Source organism: Zootoca vivipara, chromosome 8 (genome assembly GCF_965207765.1).
Source record: "Zootoca vivipara chromosome 8, rZooViv2.hap1.1, whole genome shotgun sequence".
Classification (NCBI taxonomy): Eukaryota; Metazoa; Chordata; class Lepidosauria; order Squamata; family Lacertidae; genus Zootoca; species Zootoca vivipara.
Window position 1 is genome coordinate 38,554,647 of NC_142591.1, and position 21,512 is coordinate 38,576,158.

A 21,512-nucleotide genomic window follows, 5' to 3' on the forward strand; every position below is an offset into this window, starting at 1 on the left:
TACAGCTTAGCATTCAATTATTTTAATGAATAAAGATGTTACAAACACCACACAATTCTGAGAGTAGAGTGAAGTTAAAGGTGTAATTGTGAGCTATAATTTCAAAAGGTATAGAGAAAGAATAAGCTGCTGGATGTAGTACACAGTATGGGGAAGGGTCAAAAGAAGTGCATGTGGAAGTTCCAGGTTCTATTCCCAGGGCTAGGAAAGACCCCAGTCTGAAACCCTGGAGAACTGATGCCTGTGACTATAGACCAGGCATCCCCAAATTGCAGCCCTCCAGATGTTTTGGCCTACAACTCCCATGATCCCTAGCTAAGAGGACCAGTGGTCAGGGATGATGGGAATTGTAGTCCAAAACATCTGGAGGGCCAAAGTTTGGGGATGCCTGATATAGACAATACTGACATAGACAGATCATAGGTCTGACTCAGTAGAAGATAGCTTTCTATAGCCCTTAATTGGACTTGAGATAAGTAACTGAACTTGAGATTCTAGCTGCAATAATAGATCTAGTAGTATAACAACAGGCCAATCCAGAGGTATAGTACAGACACGGCAAGGGGGGGGTCATTGTCTCGGGCACTTTTTTTCCTTTGAGGGCATTTTGCTCCTCAGGCCACCCCTGCCAGTCCCGGACTGCTTTGCGAGTCTGATTCCACATCCCAGCCTCGCAAAGCAGTGTGGGGCTGGCAGGGTGACAAGAAGCGCAACAGGAATGTCCCCTTCCATTCAGCCTAATCAGACTGCTTGGAAGGGCTTGTTGTCCTGCTGTGTCCTCCTCACGTTGCCCATCTAGCCCCTATCCCACTTCCAACAGGCTGCTTCCAAGCCTGAAAAAGTGGAAGGGCTTGTCCGAGGCAAAAGACTGATATTACAATACTCAAGCACTCTCAGTTCCGAATGCTGCATGCTAACTGTTAAAATGTATTATCGTTGCACCACTTGTGGAACTACAGCTGCTGCGTCGAATCCAAAGAACTGACACTTCTGAAAATGCAGCAGATTAAGGGAGAAAGTGAGAGATCTTCCTTTAAAAGAGGAGCCATATAGATGAAAATACCTTCTGGTATTCTGAAAAGGAGAAGATGGAGATACTAAAATGGAATAAAAGAAAGAGGAACAGAAAGCAAAAGACAGTGAGCCACAAAGAAAGAAGAACGATAGTAAGAAAAGTGGGAAGGAAAAGACAGGTGATGGGTTTTGTTAAGTGTGTACATGCAAAGTAACTCGTTTGCAACCACAACTGCTATTTTGCACAAGAGCAGGGTCATATAGCTCAACAGAATTTGAAACAATGGGTCCTAGTCTAATGCTACATGTCTCATCCTAAAGAGGCTTATGTTCAGGGATAAGTCAGATACTTACGTAGTATGCCAAGAGCATGCAGAGATATAGAAGGGGAGAAAGCTGGAGACGGACATCACAACGCCCCCCCCCCCCAAAAAAAAAATGTGCTGTGAATTTTGGTGGGAAATAAGTCTCTGGGTGTCAATGTTCAACATTCAATGTCAATGTCCAACATTCAAGTCTGCTATAAAATCTGCTGTATTTCACCAGAGACATTAATGAAGCTTTACTGGGGAAAGATGAATATTGGAGATGGAAGTATAGTAGAATCAAAGAAGAGCACATTAGATGAGAGGAAGGAAATCATGTGAGAAGCAGATCTTTATCTAAAAAGGACAGAGCTAAATGCACCAACATCAATCTGCTCAGCAATTTGTAAGAAAACTGAGAACTGGGAATGTATTTTGCATTCCACCTGTATTTATGAAGCTGATTCTAGGATGCCCAAATGTATAAATAAGTAGTTTATTCATTTTGCTGTGTAGTGTCTTGTGTATCCCTTGTTTCTGAAATGAAGTGTAAGCCTTTATATAATTTATGGAATGTTATACTTTATTGTATATACTTTATTTCATTGGTTCATTGAACATAACATTATGTGTCAGATAAAAAGAAAGCTGGATCATTTGACTATACTAAATGTCAATATTTAAACTCTGGTCTTTCTCTCCCCATTCTTCAGCCACAGTGATTGCCCACTCCCATTTCCTAGCAATTGGCTCAAATTATTTTGTTGCTAGGAAATGTTTGCAATGGAGAAACCCTCCTGAAAGCAGGGCTATATAGGGCTATAGATCATCCAGAGGGAACCTGGGTTTGCAGAGCAGTTCTGTGATTCATCACTACTCCAGTCACAGGCAATATCCAAAAGATTCCAGGGATCACATTCCTAACAGTATCTCAAACAGCAACAGAGCAATGGGTGAACTAAGGAAATGAATTATTGCAATGAATTAAAGGCAATGAATTATTGTATTTAAAATGCTAAGGGGGAAATTATTTGCCAGCAATGGGGCTGCTCCTTTGAGGGAAATGTTTAGATATCCACGGCAATCTATTAATGATAGCACTTTTATCATGGCTTTCAAAATTGACACAGGGAAGGTATTCAGCGAGAGGCTTTACCAAAAAAGAAGCAAATAGTCAACCTATCTTACTCAAAATGTGAGCCTCAGACCAGCTTCAGGTGGGCCTCGGCCATGCAGTCCTCAGCTGCACCACACTCTTTTGTTTGGTCCAACCCTGGCAGCAACAGATTTCTTGCAAAGGAAACTTGGAGGGCAAGAAAGAAAGAAGAGGAAGTGGTGATGGATGGAAAAAGTAGCTGGCCGAGTGAGGGAAGGAAGAGAAAAACTGGGAAAGAGAGAGAAGCAAAAGAGATGGAAGTTCTGAGGGAGGACGAAAAGGGACCTGGTTTGTCTTTTGACCCTTTGTCTTCTCTCACACACCCCTCCCCTGTCCCCTGTCTTTCCCATTCAGTCTTTTGCTGGGTCAGGTAACTTCTCTCTTGTCTGTGTGGAAAGCACCAGAGAAGGCATCAAAATAAGTCAGAAAGAGAGATAAGGCTTAATATATTAAATAATAAACAAACCGGTAATAGAGAGAAAGGGAATAAGTAACAGAAGTTGTTGTAAGACAAAAAAGTGGATGGAAAAGGAACGGAGATGAATGAAACTAGTAGTTTTGTGGGGAATCAAGTGTGAAAGGAGAAGTGGAAAAGAAAAGACAGGTGAAGAGTAAAAAATACTTTTAAAGGCTAGTTAGGGGAGGCAAATGTGTTAAATAAAAACAGTTATAGGTTTAGAACAGAGGTCGGCAACCTCCGGCCCATGAACCAAGCCGCCCGCTTAGCGAGTCCCCCATGCGCTGTGCAGTGCGGTGCAGGGACTCGCCGAGCGGTGCCGGAAATGGCGTCTGCGCCGACGCCAGAATCACATCTGCGCATGCCCAGACGCCCAAAATCACTTCTCTGCAGGCGCGATTTCCGGCATCTGCACAGCTGCAGAAGCGATTTCCAGTGCTGCGGACATGCACAGACGCCATTTCCAGTGTCGCACCGTGCCCATCCGGCCCACAGACGATGTCCATGGGAACCATCCGGCCCATAGCCGGATAACCTTGCCGACGCCTGGTTTAGAACCTCTGGATCAGGAAATTGTTCCAAAAATAAGGAGGGAGAGTCAAGAAGCCTTAAGAACCAATGTATAATCTACTTAGCTGTGGGATTGCTTGCAAGAAGGAACCTACTATGGCAAATAATTTAGCAAGTTCCCTGCAAAAGAAATGGTGTTAGCAAATATCAACTTAGTATGCGAAACTCTTCCTTCAACCACCACCATTTTGTAAATGACTCAGTAGTACTGCCATTTTGTGACTGGTGGGCCTCAGTAATTGACAGCCATCTCAAGTGGGCCCTGAAAATAGAAGGTATGAGAACAGCAAAGGTATCCTACTCTACTGGCAAAAAAGAAAAAAGTCTCTACAAAACTCCCACTTGCCTCAAAAGGTACTTACATACATAACCTAGGATAGGAGTCCTAGGTCCATTGTAGAGGGGAGAGTTATGAGTAAAATAGAGGCAGAGAAAACAAAGGGACCAGGTGTCATATATGCATTTGTAGAAAGGAATGAGAGAGAGCTGAGAAGTTAGGAGAAATTATGCTTGGAGATAGGATAGGAAGCATAAAGAATCAGATAACTTTAAAATTAAGAACTGGAATCTTAAAATGAAGGGGGGGGTGCCACATAGACTCAGATAGAACAATGAATGGTGGGATCATAGCAGCCAGAGAGAAAAAAGTAATTTAACTAATTTATTCCAAATTAACTCAAGAGGTATGCTAACTTCAGGCTGCATGAAGGTGGGAACCTAAGAATAGATCAGGCCAGTGGCCCATCAAGTTCAGCATTCTGTTCTCGCAGTGGCTAACCAAATACCTGTGGGAAACCAGCAAGCAAAACATGAGCCCAACAGTGTTCTCCTCTTCCATGGTTTCCAGCAACTGGTGGTATTCAGAAGCATTGCTGCCTACAACTGTGGAGGCACAGCATAGCTGTCATGGCTAATGGAAGCAAATTCCTGTTTAGTGACAGGGAGCTCAAGCTGGTGAGTCAGGAACCACCATTAGGCAGTCCCCTCTCTGCTTTCATTTTTGCTGGCCAGCAAAGGCTTTTCTGTTCAGATAAGCCTTTGGTCATTATCTGGCTCTTTTGGAATGGCCTTCTGAGGATGTGTTCTCTTCGTGCATGTGGATTTTCTTTTAAACAGTTTAAAGTGTTTTCAGCACCGTTTTTAATAGAGTCACTCATTCGTTTTTAAAAATACAGTCATAACTTGGGTTGCGAATGCTGCGGGTTGCGCGTTTTCGGGTTGCACTCTGCGCCGAACCCAGAAGTACCAGAATGGGTTACTTCCAGGTTTTGGTGCTCGCGCATGCACAGAAGCACCGAATCGTGTCATCACGCGTGTGCGCAAATGAGGCACTGTGGGTTGCAAATGCTGCAGGTTGCGAACGTGCCTCCAGCACGGATCACGTTCGCAACCCAAGGTATGACTGTACAGTGGTAACTCGGGTTACAAACACCTCAGGTTACAAACACTTCAGGTTACAGACTCCGCCAATCCAGAAGTATTACTTTGGGTTAAGAACTTTATCTCAGGGAGAGAACAGAAATCATGCGCTGGCGGCACGGCAGCTGCGGGAGGCCCCATTAGCTAAGTGGTACCTCAGGTTAAGAACAGTTTCAGAATTAAGTTTGTAACCAGAGGTACCACTGTATTTACTGTATATTGATTGTGTTTCTTGAGCTTTATTTGCTTAAATTCAGGCTGTGAGCTTCCTTGTGTCCTGTACTGGGAGAAAAGCAGCTTATAAATAAGTAACTAAAACATAACTGGGCTGCAACTACAAACATGCAAAATAGGTGTGACAAAAATTTGGAACCATATTTGCATTTAAGTTGGATCCTAGATCTGAAAAGTTTGAAGACTACTACTAGAAGTTATTCAATTTATGAAATAATTGGTTTGACAAAGGATTCCATTATTACATTTTGAAAATAGCTGTACTTATGTCTCAGGGAGAGAAAAAAACTTGGATGGGAGACTTAGAACTATCAGTGTGGGCAAAGAAATATTAAATTAAATTTTCTTAATTTAAAAAAAGTCAAACACCATCACGTGACTTCGTGTTCCTCTGTTGCTAGAAGTGGGTTACAGCCACTTATATTAACACTTGAAACAAGTGTAATCTGTTTAGCAGAATTGTTTAATTTACACCTAAGATTAAAAGTCTGTACCTTTAAAAGAAAAACTCACAAGCTAATAAAACACTGAAATGCATACAAATTTCTAAGCAGCAGGTGCTTCACAAATGAATTAACTGAAAATAATCCCTTCATCAATAATTGACACTTCAAGAAAAGAAAATGTTGTCACTTTGGCCCAGTTTGTGCATAAAGCTAAACCATGGTTCAGTGGGGATCTCAAAGCTTGGCACACCAGGGTGTTATGGGTGAGCCATGCCTACCTGTGGCATGCGACATAGGAAAATTCAAGCACAATTCAAGTTGCAGTTAACATGAACCCAGTTAACATGAACCCTAAACTTTGATTAGCCTTAACTATGGTTAGTGAAAATAAGCTAGCTTTGTAAACTATAGCTTGATGTTAACTTGCCATAATGAAGATGAACATCAGTTTGTCTGTGTTCAGTTGACATGGTAAGCATAAAATGGAAGCAAAAAAGTCCAAATTCCACCTATCTGCCACACTGAAGGAGGAGAGGAAGGCTAGTTCCACTAACAATAACAATAAACTATGGTTTAGCAGTATGTGGCACGAGCCCGCTGTCTGAAACAATATCAACTTCCAAACTTCTGGGATAATGTATTCTCGTGAGAGGTTAATATTTACCTTTTAAGTGATAAATCAAACCAGATTATCTTTAGCAATTCCATCCCCAAAATACAGAAAGCATGGGTGATAACTTGTAAGCAGTCACTGTAATAGTTTAAGACACCTGGTACTGAGTAAAGGCAGAAGGCTGAACAATGACTGTACTATGTTCATTCCAAGCCTTTATTGAGACTACAGACACATACAGGCATGATAGTATTGTCAGAAAAGGACGCAGACAATTCACAAGAGGGTAATGCCCTATACTATGGCAATGAGAAAGGCATAAACTTATACCACTTTGACATAGCTGTCAAGTTCTCCCTTTTTTAAAGGGAAATTCCCTTTAAATAGGCTTCCTCACGAGAAAAGGGAAAACTTGACAGCTATGCTTTGAGGTACCCGTATATTCCGGCGTATAAGATGACTGGGCATATAAGACGACCCCCAACTTTTCCAGTTAAAATATAGAGTTTGGGATATACTCGCCATATAAGAAATACGGCCCGGCGTATAAGACGACCCCTGACTTTTGAGAAGATTTTCCTGGGTTAAAAAGTAGATTTGTACGCAGGAATAAAGTAAGCAATCTATAAGTTGACTAAATAATAAACAATTAAATAAAGCTTAATGCCACAGATGAAATGGCAAAATTGAAATTAGCATTTTGTTATAGTAACCTCGAGCACAATGATAACTTTTTTTCTCCCTCGTTTCGGTTTCTTTTATTTCCTATTAGCCCAATGGTACACTGACAACAATCACAATACTGCCCGGTATTCTTCCAATAGCTGAAGATTCTAAAGCAAATATATTAAATTACCATTAGTTAAGAGTTATATAAAATTTTGCTAGTCTTTGTAGATTTTAACCTTCAAATCCAAACAAGATCAAAGTACAGGTATCAGTCTGTTTTTGCAGCAAAGTAAGTGTTGCAAGTCTCTTTCTTCTGGTAATGTTACTACTGGTATGACCATTTTATTTGAGTTGGACAATCAATATATACAGATATTGTGGCAACTTTGTGTTAAATCTGAGGAGGGGAACAGAAAGCTTACAGGATACAGTATGGGAAATGGACCTCGCACTTTTATTTAGCCCGTGGAGTGTTGAGGGGAAAGGCCCTTGGGATTCCTTTTTGCCTGTTCCAAACTGTAGGGTTCTTTGATTTGCCCTGGATATATGTGCTTATTTGGTCTGTTTGGCATTCAGTGTCGGCAAGTAAGGAAACTTAATTGGCTAAACCCCAAGGCATTATCAGGTTGAAGGGCACTCTAAATTCCACTGTCATTGGCTTGGGCTGGGATCGGGGGCTTCTTGGGGCTTCTTTAGGTTAGGTGAGGGCCCAAGTGAGCATATTGGGTTTGCATACCCATGGTTCACATAGCGAGAAGGCAAGGTTTTATCCCAACCCCCTATCTGAGGAGCCACAGAATGTGGCTGTTTACTTGCCCAATGCAGTGGAGAGAAGTTTCCCCTCATATATGTCAATTCAAACCTACCTGCCCATACTTAGATAATTTGATTATTGTTGGAAGATCTTCTATTGCTATCTTGAATAAATATGACATTTCCACCATTACTCTGTCTCTTGAGTCTTCTTCCATGGGGTGTTGCCAAAGCATCAGTCTTTTCTAGCGTTATTCACATTGTCAGAATCTAAGTTATCACATCTCACACCAAGCTCAGATGATGAGCTGTTTTCACCTACCTAGGAAAGAGACATCTATGTGGACTCAAGTCTATCCCCCTGTTAATCCTACAGAAGGCCCGCAAAAGGCATCATATTATTGGTGGCCTATCTAATTTCTGAAATTATTTAGGGCCCCCTTACTGAGAAGTAGGTTGCTGTGTTATTTTGGGACGCAGAGGTCTCCGTTCCTAGAGACCTCAGTCGAATTTACATGTGTAACCACACTGCCTGTTGCTATGACATAATCATAAGTTTGTTTATGTTATTAGTACTGTGTAATGGAGGCCACATGTAAGCTCATCTATTCTGGGATCAAAAGTACTCTGACTTATGACAAACATTTTAGTTTGGGTATCTGCTGTCACAGTAGCTATAAAGGAGGAGGCAAAATAAAAATGTTCAAGGGCATGATCTCACACATGCATGCCCCAAGAGAACAGAAAAAAGGATATTAATTAGCAATACATAAGTGGTATGTGCCTCAGGCCGAGTTGTCACTAAGGAAGTCTGGTCTGTACAACTTGAGAGACTGCAGGTGGGGCTCACATAAATGAATATGAGCCTACTTGTCTGTCACAGATCCACCTGGCCCACCTTGCTTTCCATTTTGTCCATTAGTTCCACCCACCACAGAGGCCAACTTCTGTTTACATATGAGGCACATGAACATATGAAGCTGCCCATGCTAAGTCAGATCATCAGTCCATGTGGCCCAGTTGGAAGCAATTATCTGCAATCTTAGACTGTGGCCCTCAGATCCTTTAAGAGACATGGCCACATCCAGATTATTTAAGTTGACATGTGCAGCACTGGATCTCCCACTGAGCTCTGGCCCTTCTTTGAGGCTATAATATGCTCACTTGCAGACTCGTCATAGTCAGGAGCCTGTAATTGTGATGAATACAAGCTTGTATTAAGTAGTGCTGTTTATAGAAATTCTTTACATGTGTGAAAGGAGTTGTCTTTTAGATATCCCAATTCTTAAAAATACACAATAAGTGTAAATATTTTACCATACATTCTCATTATTTCATGCAAAACAGATGCCCCTAAAATTAAACTAATTGCACTTCAGTGCACATTTTAAGGATGAGTTAACTGAACGAACACTCCTTTCACACATGTAAAGAATCACTACTAATAGCAGTGTTCTTCCTGGAGAGGTTTTTAAATAGAGAGAGAGAGAACACACACAGAGACACACACACACCAATGAAAGAAAAATTATTTGCTTGCTTGTTTGTTAAATATCTATACCACCTTTCACCCGAGGATCACAGGGATGTTTACAATATAAAAAGACACAAAAATACATAACCCAAGAACAAACAAAAAACAATAACCCTGGACATGTACCTATGTACAACTAACAACTCTATCAGCAAAAGAGCAAGATGCACTTGTTGATGAGACTTGTGATGGTTCATTGAAATCATTTTTCAAAGAATGTAGACTTAACCAATTCTGGGTAAAGGTTTTTGCTGATTATAAGTTAGATGAAAAAGCTTTGAAACATCTAGGTTCCTTCTGTTTCACATAACTTTGTGAACAAACATTTTCAATGTTTCATTATATAAAGAACAAGCATAGAAATCAGCTTGATGTTGAACCAGATTGGAGAATAAAAGTAGGAAATATTGAACTGGATGTGGAAGGGACTGTTTGGGACAAAAAGAGGCATGATTTTTCCCATCACATTTAGGTTTAGTTAGTGTAACACTTTGTTGGCAGCCTGGGGCAACCCCACCAGATGAGTGGCATATTATTATTAATAATAATAATAATAATAATAATAATAATAATAGTTTAGTAGCTGCTAGACATGTCCTGATTTGTTCACTTGTACTATACATTAATAAAATAATTTGTATCCCCCCAACTAAATCTCTGTCATTTTTGCATGTTAAAGATAAAGGGTAAAGGGACCCCTGACCATTAGGTCCAGTTGTGACCGACTCTGGGGTTGCGTGCTCATTTCGCATTATTGGCCGAGGGAGCCGGCGTACAGCTTCCAGGTCATGTGGCCAGCATGACAAAGCTGCTTCTGGCAAACCAGAGCAGCACATGGAAACGCCATTTACCTTCCCGCTGTAGCGGTTCCTATTTATCTACTTGCATTTTTTTTAAATATATTTTTATTAATTTTCCAATTAAAACCAATTATATCACATTCATTATTTCAAATTATACACATATATATCAATCAAACCGAATGTTATGCCAAATCATCTAAAAAAATTTTTTGGGTTCCCATGCTTCAAGAAATTGGGGATTCCTCGCAACCGTCCACTGCCGTCTTTTTTCTAAAGTTCAAATCGTCTCTCCGAGTTCATAATATTCCAGATCTTTCCCTTACAGTCACATAGATGTTTTCCTCTTTCAACCGATTATTTCCCAGCTGCTGAGATAAATGTCAAACAAAGTTTCACAAATGTTCTTTCTCCTGTGTGAGTTAATCAGTTGAGCCTCCCCATAAATCTTCTTGGTCTGGAGCGTCCCTATTGCGTCGACTCTCAACACGAAGCAGCGCCATCTTAAAAAAACTCAAATCACTTTCGTTTTCTCTCATAGATTAATGATCTTTATAAAATTTACAGCTTTTCCAGGCAGAAGAACCAGACCTCACACCATGCATAGACTCTTGGTAAATTAATGGATCTCCTTGCCCTATAGCTGAACTTAGCTTCAGGTCGCTGCTCCAATTCAAAGTGCGTCACAACTCATAAATCCTCCGAACGCGTCCAGGCACTCCTCCCATCCAACTAGAGGGGGGCTTTTCTCGTCAGCAACTCCTCATCTTCAAAAAATATACTCAATAACAACAGTTTATAAAGTTCAACTCACACAGTCTTTTGCTTCTCTTTCACTCCAAACAAGCCAGGACATCACGTCTGGGAAGGTACGAAGTAACTCATATGAAAAAAATAAAAAAGAAAGACTCGCTTCCCTTATCGCTCCGTCCCCATCAATCCTTCTTCCAGTTGAAATACAGCCTTTAACTCCTCACCCTCAGCAGCATAGATTTCTCGGCAGTAAACAGCGCTTCTGCCCCTCCTTCTGAAGTATGTCCATAGATTTAAGCCTAATTATCTTCTTTAATCATGGAAATCCCCGCCATGCAGATTAGCGTCCGGGAGTCCTGGCCCTCGTAAGTGCTTCAGCCCAAGCTCCCCCTACTCCATAAACAGTCGGAGTGGGTCTGGGGGCATCGCGGGCCAGCGGCCCCTCTCCGTAACCCCCGGAGAGGGTAGGGGGTTGCCATTTACTCCCCTAGCAACCGCCAAATTCCTTACGAAGGTCAGAGGGATGGAAAACAGGTCCGCCATTCCTGCAGGCGGAAACCGGAACCCCCCTATTTATCTACTTGCATTTTGACGTGCTTTCGAACTGCTAGGTTGGCAAGAGCTGGGACCAAGCAACGGGAGCTCACCCCGTCACAGGGATTCAAACCTCCGACATTCTGGTCAGCAAGCCCTAGGCTCAGTGGTTTAACCACAGCGCCACCTGGGTCCCTTTTTGCATGTTAATATCACCTAAAATCATCTGCTTATTAGGGACTACCCCACATTTTCTTCAAAAATTGCTTTGCACAGGTAGCCACCATAGAGTTATGAAAATTTTCAAAAGTAAGGAATCCATGGCTTGGCTTTTGAAAAAATATGGGGCCCTCAGTAATTAGCTAATTGGGAACCACTGTCCTAGAACATTCAGATATTTTATCAGAGTACAAAACAATATGAGGACCCAATGAAATCAATGAGCTTGACAAACTTAATCCTACTGATTTCAGTGGATCTACTTTGAGTATGACTGGATACAACCCATAGTGAAGAAACTACCTAAATATGCCTCACTTTTCGTGTGCTGTACATCTTTAAAATCTTCTTTCATTCTCTTGATTTTTTTGCCCAGCAACTTCAATTCACAAGTTTGGATCCACATCAACCTATGTAAGCCCAAACTGGCAGCAGCTGATGCAGAGCTTAAATGGTTTACATTATTCAACCGGGATCTAAGAAAAATAATGAAATGCCTTTCTACAGAGCTTACAAACAGCTTGAAGAAAGTCACATAGTCCTTTAAGCACAACACAAATGCATCAGCACAAGGAAGCCTGAGGAGGATTGCTAAGAAGAGCCACAATGAAAGGAAGCTGCAATGTCACTGTGTTTTGAAGACAGGGCCGTAAAGCAAAGCTTTTAGACTGAACATTTCATTTTATGCATCCTCCTCTGCACTGTCTCTTGTGATTTGTGTACTGCATATGCACTCACCAAACACCATCAGCAACCTTTCGAGTTAGTTTTAAATCAAAGAGGCACCATTCATTTTCACAATTAGGCAGACAGGTAAGTAGCAAGATCTTTGAACATGAAAGTCACTTCATTTTAGCAGAGCACGCAAGGTATCAAAAAAAGCACAAAGCTAAATAGGTGGAAAAGGATTATCAAAGGAAAAGAGTAAGAAAAGCACTCAATATTTGGTGCCCTGGGACACAGTAATAAATAGGAAGAGGAGGAGGAAGAGCAGAGCAGACTAAAGTATCTTATCAAACGCTGCCCAGATTTGTTATAGAATTCTGACGTGCCCTGTCTTCCATGCTCAAACTCTGACAACCACATCCTTATGAGTAGTCAGCAGCTAGTGGTCTAGGGTGGCCTTGTGTCCTACTTTACAGAGGGTAGGCCTCTATTTGGAGAGCTGTCTGGTCCCAGTCTACTTCAAATATTTTTTTAAAAAAATCAGAAGGGAGAGCAGGGGTCTTGAACTTGCTCATTAACTCCTGGAACTAGAACAAGAAACTGGGCAGGCACACAAGTCACCAGGTCACATTCTTTCCCACTATGGTGAGATGTACTGTATTACTATTTACAGTTCAGCAATTATTACTAAATTTGTACCTGTACATATAAATATATGCAAATCTTATGCAAATCTGTGTCCTCTTTTCACCCTTATTCTGATGATATGTAAGTGGCCACTCATGCATGAAGCAAGGTGGATAACCACCTCAGAAAGGGTCTTTTTGGTAGTGGCACCAGATTGTGGAACAACCTTCTGAGAGCAGTTCACCTGGCACTATCGCTGATCTGTTCATCTAATAACAAATAACTCAGTCTGCTCCTCTAAGTCATTAAATCTGTGTTTTGGTTTTGAGGTTGTGGTGGGTTGTTTTGATTTTAGGGTTCATGCTTTCTCTTGTGTTTAAATTAGTTTTATGCTTATACGTCATGCAGATACCTTTATCTTATAGGGTAGCATGCAACTGTTGCAGAGGTATAAATAAAGGGGAAAAGAGGATGCTATGAACAGACATGAATCATTCCTAACTGCTGCATGTTTGTATATGTATGCAAAGCCAAGCTCTCTTTGCCAGAGAATCAAAAAAGACAGTGGTGGCTATCTTTGTGTATAAAATATCCCCATCTAGTTCCATCTCTGCATGTAAATTGCAAGGACCACAATAGTGGGGGCTCTAGTTGTTGTTAATATATTTGACAATAAGGATGAAATTATGCTCTACTGGATAGCAGCCACAAGAGAATACGAAATTGGGTCCAAGTGACCTTATAACCCTGGAGCAGGTGCAAACACAGATACAATGATGACAAGGTAAGGCACCAGGGCTTCAATCAAAAGGGCCTTTGACGCATGTATAGGGCATTGTGGGGTAAATCAGAAGAGACAACATTTGTAGCAGAAGTGCTGTTTAGAATACCTCGATTTTCGAACGTAATCTGTTCCAGAAGACTCTTTGAGTTCTGAAACGTTCGGAAACCGAAAACTCAATAGCCAACAGCTAGGCCTCAGGATCTTGCACTCAGAGGAAGCTGCGTTCCACGGTCAATTGCTGAGGTGTGATAAAAAACCGAAGCATTTACTTCTGGGTTTACGGTGTTCGAAAACCATAATGTTCATCGATGGAGACGTTCGAAAACTTAGGTACCACTGTACTAAATTGTGGCTGGAGTACTATTTTATGCTTCATAAAATAATGCTTCCATTATGAATAAATGCAAAAATTTTATCTTGTGTGTGAGGGAAGTGAGACTCTAGTCTGCCATCAAGGGTTGGTTTCACCTGTGTTGTCCCACCTCCAGCCGAAGGAATCTTCAGAAGGGAATTGCTGCCAGAAGCATTAGGTGTATGTGTATTTTAATGAGCTGAAGAGAGTGAAAGATTCTGAGTCATGAACTTAACAGTATCTGAAGAAGTGTGCATGCACACGAAAGCTCATACCTATGACAAACTTAGTTGGTCTCTAAGGTGCTACTGGAAGGATTTTTTAAAAATTTGTTTTGACTACATCAGACCAACACGGCTACCTACCTGTAACTTAACAGTGCTTAGTTTATATTTTGGTTGCTTTTTTGTTAACACTGTTAATTTTGCTTTATAGATTATAAATGCTGTGCTGACCTCTGGCTTATTTACAGTAGAATGTTGCACATGGAATTGGGAGGACTCCTCAAAAGCAGGTTAACTTAGATCCCAGGGGTGATATTCAACTAGGTTTTACTCAGAGGAGACCCACTGAAATTAATGGACCTAACTAAAGTATGTTCATCCATTTCAATGGGTCTAAACTGAATAAAACTTAGTTGAATATCATTCAACTGTACTAAGTCAGATGGAGATTCAGACTTGTATATGCAACCCATTCCAGTATGTGGCACATGGAAAGCAGGAAGCAATTTGCTCAGCCTGTGCCACTTTCTTTGCATCTGGCTCCACCTCTGCGTTCCAGCCACTTTTTGACACTTGGCACTGATTGGTAGACCATGGTGTTGTAGTAAAAAACAACAACCCCACTTTCTTTAGCTCTGTTTTCCCTCCTTTTGCAAGCATCCCTCTCTCTCTCTTCCATCTCAGGAAAAGCAGCTCCCCCTTTCTTGGTCAGAGATGCAAGTCACAGCAGGAACTACTGCTGGGAAATATAGCTCCTAAACACAGCATTCCCATTAAAAAGGGTTCTTGAACCATTTTAAGTTCAAATAAGTCTTTTGGGTAGGGGAGTTTTTTGTCTTTGTCCCGTAACCCGCCCTGTTTGACACACCAATGCTAGATGGAAGTCACAATGCTGGTTTTTATGAGGACATACAGTGCAATTAATTAACATAACTTGTGTACTATGGGGAGGTATCTGGTTCAGACATACTCACGGTAGACCCATTAAAGTCAGTAGGGTTAGCCATTACTAACCTAAGTCCATGGATTGAAAAGGGTCTGCTCTTAAGGATGATATAGTTGGATATTACCTTATGTGATCCATGCCTATTCCTATCCTTTATTTCTCACTGAAATCTGTAAACAGGCACATAGATAGCATCCCAATTGAACTGAAGATTAATCATTTTTAGCCTTGTTCATCCTTAAAATACATATGAGTAGCAAGCAGGCCCTCATGACCGAGTGCATTTTAATTAGGAACAGAGCGAACATTTGTATATTCTTCATATTTGACACATAGCACCTGTACTTGTACTTGACTATATATATCTGAGTACAAAAAAATCTAGTAAGAAGTAGTTCTGCAAAGGGTGCCATATTCCTCATTAAAATGCAGAAGGGTAGAGGCCAAATTTGAGTTGCGTATATGTATTTTAAAGGAAGAATTCGGATAAAAATACATACCTGCTTTCAAATTTGAATCACAGCACCTCCTTTGTACTTATTCATTTATTTCCACAATTCGTATCCTGCATTCCTAGACTTCAGGGCACTTGAAGTGGCTTAATTGTATCCAGGTACATAGAAACTCATAAGCACTGAATTGCAGAAGGTCTAGCTGCAGTCTTCAATAGTTAGACTGTCATTGAAAGTAGCAGTAGCAAACGAGGAGGTAGATAAATGCAATTTGAAAGAAAAACAGATCAGTGGGCAAGATCAATCTACACTGCATGGGGGGAGGGGTATCCAGTGGAAAAAAATGGGCAAAAATCCATGGAATCTAGTTCACACATACACTCTTTCAACACAGAAACATACATAACACTCCTGACCAGCCATTTCTGGCCGTCACTGTAAATTTTGCCTGTGTTTCAAATGCTAGAAAACTTTCCTGGCTCTCACCCTCAGACAGAGTACCGTATTGGCATGAATATAAGCCGCACCCGAATATAAGCCACACCTTAAAAATTGGAGGCGGGGGAGAGGGAAAAAAAAACCTGAATAAAGCCACTCCCTTCCTCGTTGATCCTGGCTGCATACTGGGGGGGGGGGGAGCCATGCTGTGTTGCTGACGGTCTTTCCCCTTCCTTGCTCTCTCTCCCTTCCCGGCCTTGGGGGAGAGGATGGGGGGACTATGCACAGGGCGGGCGCGGCTTCGCCATGCTCTTGGCGCTGTTTGCCCCACACTCCTGGCTGCATACCGTAAGGTCGTGAATTTAAGCCACACTTTAACTTTTAATGCTCTGGATTTTGGGGGGGGGGATGAGGCTTATACACAATTCATAAGTCTATAAGCAGAGCTATAAGATTCATGACTAGGCAGTAGCTAAGACATTGTCCAAATGCTTGAGGCACCCCTCCTACCCTTGGCAGGACCAGTCATTTGGGTTCTTCTCATCCCAAGTGAGAAGACTATGCTTGCAAGTGTGCACTCCAAGGGATGGACCAGGTCTGTTTGTGTCAACGCAGCGAGTGGCACTTTCTTGACAGAGGATCTTGAGCTTTTCCCTTTGACTCTCCTTCCACCTCTGATTCAGCCAGCCCTGCTGATTGGTCAACTGCCTCCTTGGCTACCATGGAAACTTTGCCCTCAAGAGACTGATTCGAACGGCTCTGCCTCCCTTTCTGTGACGTCCTGCAAGAAAGGGGCAGGTGCCTCTTGCAAGTGGAGTGCTTGAGCTCCCCCCACCTCCAATCTCTGGATCCTATTCTGTCCGATCTTGCCAGCCCTGCCCTGCTGTGGTTTGCCCCCACAGGACCCATGAGAGAAAAGGGGCACTTTAAAGCTGGCATCCACACCAGCTTCAAAATGCCCCTTTTCTCTCATGGGTCCTGTGGGGCAAACCATTTGAACAAGATAGCAGCCATAACCAATCTATTAAAAATACTTTTTCATTTCTCAAACTTTTAAGGTTGTGAAACTTTCTAGCATGAGAGAAATGTTAATAGGAAGAACGCATTAATCCTCACAAGCTGGCTCACAAGTGAGTTATTTATAACACACTTCAATACACAGTTCCAGTGGTATTGTCTATTGTTTCATGACCAGGTGCAGGATATTCAAACAGAGCCAACATACTTACTTAAAAAGTCCTTCATGACTGCAGAATTAACTGTTGGCACAGATTCAGGGTCCCCCCCCCCTCCTTCAGTCACACTGTGTGCATAACAATTTCTGAAGTTTTTTCTGCGCCCCCAGAGAGGGTAAACTCCCTTATCTTTATTATGAACCATTTACAGTGGTTTATCAGAAGACTTGCTCTTTTGTACACTTCTTAGGTGATTGATGTTATCGTGCGCAATTCCTCCTGTTTCACGTGAAGTGGTTTCTGCTTCAAGTTGCCCCTTCATGACAGCTGCAGGACTTGCCACTTCCTTCAGTTGAGCAATGTTCACATAGGGCAATTTCAAACAAACACCTTCACACGTTACTGAATGAAGTCTTCATCATTTCAAAAATGCACATTAAGAATGGACCCTAAAGTAAGTTATTAAAAGCATGCTGCATGAGAAAGGGTTCTGCCTAATCCAGCTGCACCCCCACCCACTGCTATATGGGAAGGAGAAGAGGGGGAAAGGAGTTTGCGAGAGAGATAGCTCATCACCCCCCTAGTTTGCATCCCACTCTTTACAACGAAGCATGCAGACACTTTTGCTAGCTTGGTACCCCCTTCCCTACTGGAAAATGCAAGGATTTTGATCCATATTTGTTTAATTTAAGGAAATTGGAATGGGAGGAAGAAGTTGTGTGCATAAGCCACTGTCACCCACCCAAAAGGCCAGCCTTTTGCATGCTACTTCCAACTCCAGTGTAGCTTTATAGTAGATAACACATTAAGGAAGGCAAAAGCTTTATCCTGACCTTGGCAGGGACTGCACACAAGTAGCTAACCCCCTGCTTCCTCTAAATGGCCCTCTTGGTTGCTTCAGCTCTGTCTTTATGAAAGCACTCTTCCATGAGACTTTGAAAACATCCTCCCAAGTTTCCTTATGGCAGGGATTTTAGCAAGCACAAATGAAAGCCTAGGAAGCCTGCATTTCTGCAGCTTCCCTCCACCTTAGCACTTCTAAGGATCTCCGCCTGCATCTCAAAACAGGTAACTGCACTAACCCACTCATACATCACATCTGCCTATGAACACTTGGCCTCCCTCTTCTACTTGCCCTTGGCTTTTGCTTGCCACCCTGCAGCACCATCCCCTCTGCACCACAGGCCATGGCTAGAAATACCTTATCAAAATTCAGTCCATTGTGTGCTCCCTACAATGGCATCACCAATTAAACAGTGTACATGCACAAAAGTGCACACACAGAGATGCACATATGTGAAGAAAGAGGAAGTCCATCATTAATTTCAGTTAATTTTATTAATTTTTCAGGACTCTGAAAAAAGTAGAAGTTTAATGGTGAAGCAATCACTGTATTAATCTAGCATTTGTGGTTCTCTCTGTCCTAAAGGAATGGAGTTTCCTGGATATTTAAAAAAGTCTCTCTCTCTCTCGCCGCTTAATTAATATACAATATCTGCAAAAAAATACCAATTCTGAAAAAAGCTGCTTGATTTCTAAGCAGAGTATTAAGCTTCTCAGAAAAAGCAGCATATTCAAAACCTGTCCCCGAAAGTTCCTTTTTTAGACAGAGCACAGAGTGCCTTCGTCTTTAGGAGTAGGGTAGTTTTGCCTAGAAAGAAATAGCAATAAATCCTCCACATTATTATATCCTACCATACTCTTTCAACATATATTGTATGTTCTATTAATTTGTTTAAATCCAGAGAAATTTAAGAGCTTGAAGTGAACATCATTTCATAGAAATGGTCCTGTGAAACAGGTGTGTGAAACATTAGGCCCTCCAGACATTCTTGGACTCTTAACTCCCACCAGTCAATAGGCAGGGATGATGGGAGTTGTAATCCAACATTTAGAGGGACACAGTTTCCCCATCTGTGCGTTAAAACCTTCAGCTTTTTTTGTTTTTGTTTTTGTTTTGTTTTTAATAGATCAATGGGCTTTCCATACTATTTTATCACATTGACTTCTTTCAAGGAAAACATTAGTAAATGCCTTAACCTTGGTTTACAAATAAAATCAGTTCAGTACAAAATACAGGAAAATTAACACTGAGTGATGACCCATTCATCACACAGGCATTTGGTTGGCCACTGTGAGAAAAGGATGCTGGACTAAATGGGCAACCGGCCTGATCCAGCAGGCTCTCCTCCTCCTCCTCCTCCTCCTCCTTCTTTTCTTTTTCTTTTTTAAAATAAACTTTATTGGTTTTCAAAATATGCATTACATAAATAAAAACAGAGCAAAATGTAACATCGATAGATAAATAAAACTTCAATACATATTATAAATTCATTGTCTGAGTCTTTATTTACCTCCCCCCACCCCCCTCCCAATACTGTCTCTCCCACTACTTCTCAGCCTTCACTATACTATGCAATAGATTTTCTATTTTCATCTACACATTATAACTTTTTGATTTGTTATTGCTTTTGGTCCTCCTTGATTCTTTCTTAAACTTCAGTCTTACTTCTTTTCTACAGCAGGCTCTTCTTATCTTCTTCCACATCTGGCTCTGACATGTGGAAATGCTCTTTACTACTTGATTGGATGATACAGATGGTTAAGTAATGTCAAGGTGAAATCCCAGAGAAGTTTAATAACTTTTGATTTGATTGAGAGTTCTTCTCAATTCCAAGTCCTTTATCCAGAAATTTTCCTCAATAAGCCTTCAATAGTAAGAGTGGAGAATTGTAACAAGTAGCTGCAGGAAAATGCCAGGTGATATTTTCATTAAATTTCTGCAAAAGCCATATCCTCATATTTGGTTTCTCAATGCATGTCATAGGTCAGAGATTGATAAGTCTGAACACTGAGTAATTTCTTTGTTCTTATTCTAATATGTTGAGTAATTTCGTTGTTCCCGCAAGGGGACAATGACAATAAAGATATCTTAATCTTAATATCTTAATGCATTCTACAGCAAAAACCTGAAGCGACACCGTTATTGCTGGAACATTTTCATCAACCTCAAATATTTTATCTGAAACTCAAGTCTAACCTCCTTGTTTGTTGGCCATTCCCCTCATCCAGGACCTGAATGAAAGTGGAGGGGCTCAAAGCTATACAATTTCAAGGTTACAATGGACTTTTCGAATAATTCCTTCATGCAGCAGGAAGTGAATTGATCCAAAGATGGCAAGCAGTGAAAAAAGGCTGCCACAGTTCATTGCGATTTTGATCCTGATTTCAATGAATACAGATCAGCACTGATCTAACAAGTCTCTTTCTTCCTCTTTTCCATACACACAGCAGATGTAACACTTCAGTCACATGAAAATCAATTTGCTTAAGCTGGACTTTTATATCAAAAATAAAAGGAGAAACCAGAAATTTAGCTTCCAAAAAACCCCACACATGCTCAATTCATTTTCAAAACAAAACTTTTAGAGTTTTGGATACAGGTATATCATACAACAAAAAGACTACCTAGCAATCTGCTACCCAATCCAGACCAGAGGGGGGGTGAAGGTTAGAAAGGGAGTGTAATGGAGTACTGCCAGAGCCACACACTAGCATGCATCCAAACGTAGCTCATACTACCCAGGAGAGTAACCCCTGCCAGCTCCAACTGCAATTTTACACCTGCAATTATCCAAATTTCATAGCTCTCAATTCCCATGTCGGAAGAAACACTCTTGTGTAAAAGGGTGCTAAAACCACTTATTCCTTTCATACAATTCTGTGCAAATCACCAAAGATGTCAAAGATTTTTGCTGCTGACAGATGACATTTCAATAAACAATTATCTTGGGTGTTTGGTGTGCCTGTCAATGTCATGAACTCCCATCGCAAGACTATGTCACTCACTTATTCTCAGATGAGAATAAGGCCCTCACCCAGGATCTCCAACAACCAAAATGCAGAAAACATGTCCTTGTCTGTCAATAATGAGAAACCCATAAGACCCTCTTTCCATTACTATTGCTTCTAAAACATATCCCTTACACATGAGAAACAGATGAAACAAATATTAAATATCAAGCAACCTTCATGAGATACAATGTACTCCTGGCCTCTCACACATTTCCCAGGAAGCATGAGTCTAGCAGAGAAGCCAAAATATCTACAGAAGTAAGCCTATAGGATGCTCCAGCTGCAGCAGGAAGTGGGGTCAGAGATATAATAGTCTAATATAAATGAGTTTGTTACTGGTGCAACATCCTTACTTACTAGAGTACTAGAGCTGGACAGCTCCCCATGTTCAGCAATCCCTTCTACTTTCTCTTATAGCAGGCATGTACAGGTAGATCGTGATCTACCAGTACCATAGATCACTGGATGTCTGTGGTAGATCATCGTTAGATCACTGGCTCCCCCCAAAGAAGCCCTG

General features: G+C 41.3%; 1 protein-coding gene across 5 annotated transcripts in view; it reads right to left on the minus strand.

The window, feature by feature from the left end:
* Positions 1-21,512, minus strand: part of LDLRAD4 (low density lipoprotein receptor class A domain containing 4) — a 289,122-nt gene that overhangs the window by 115,461 nt on the left and 152,149 nt on the right. The gene's annotated exons all lie outside the window — the stretch shown is intronic.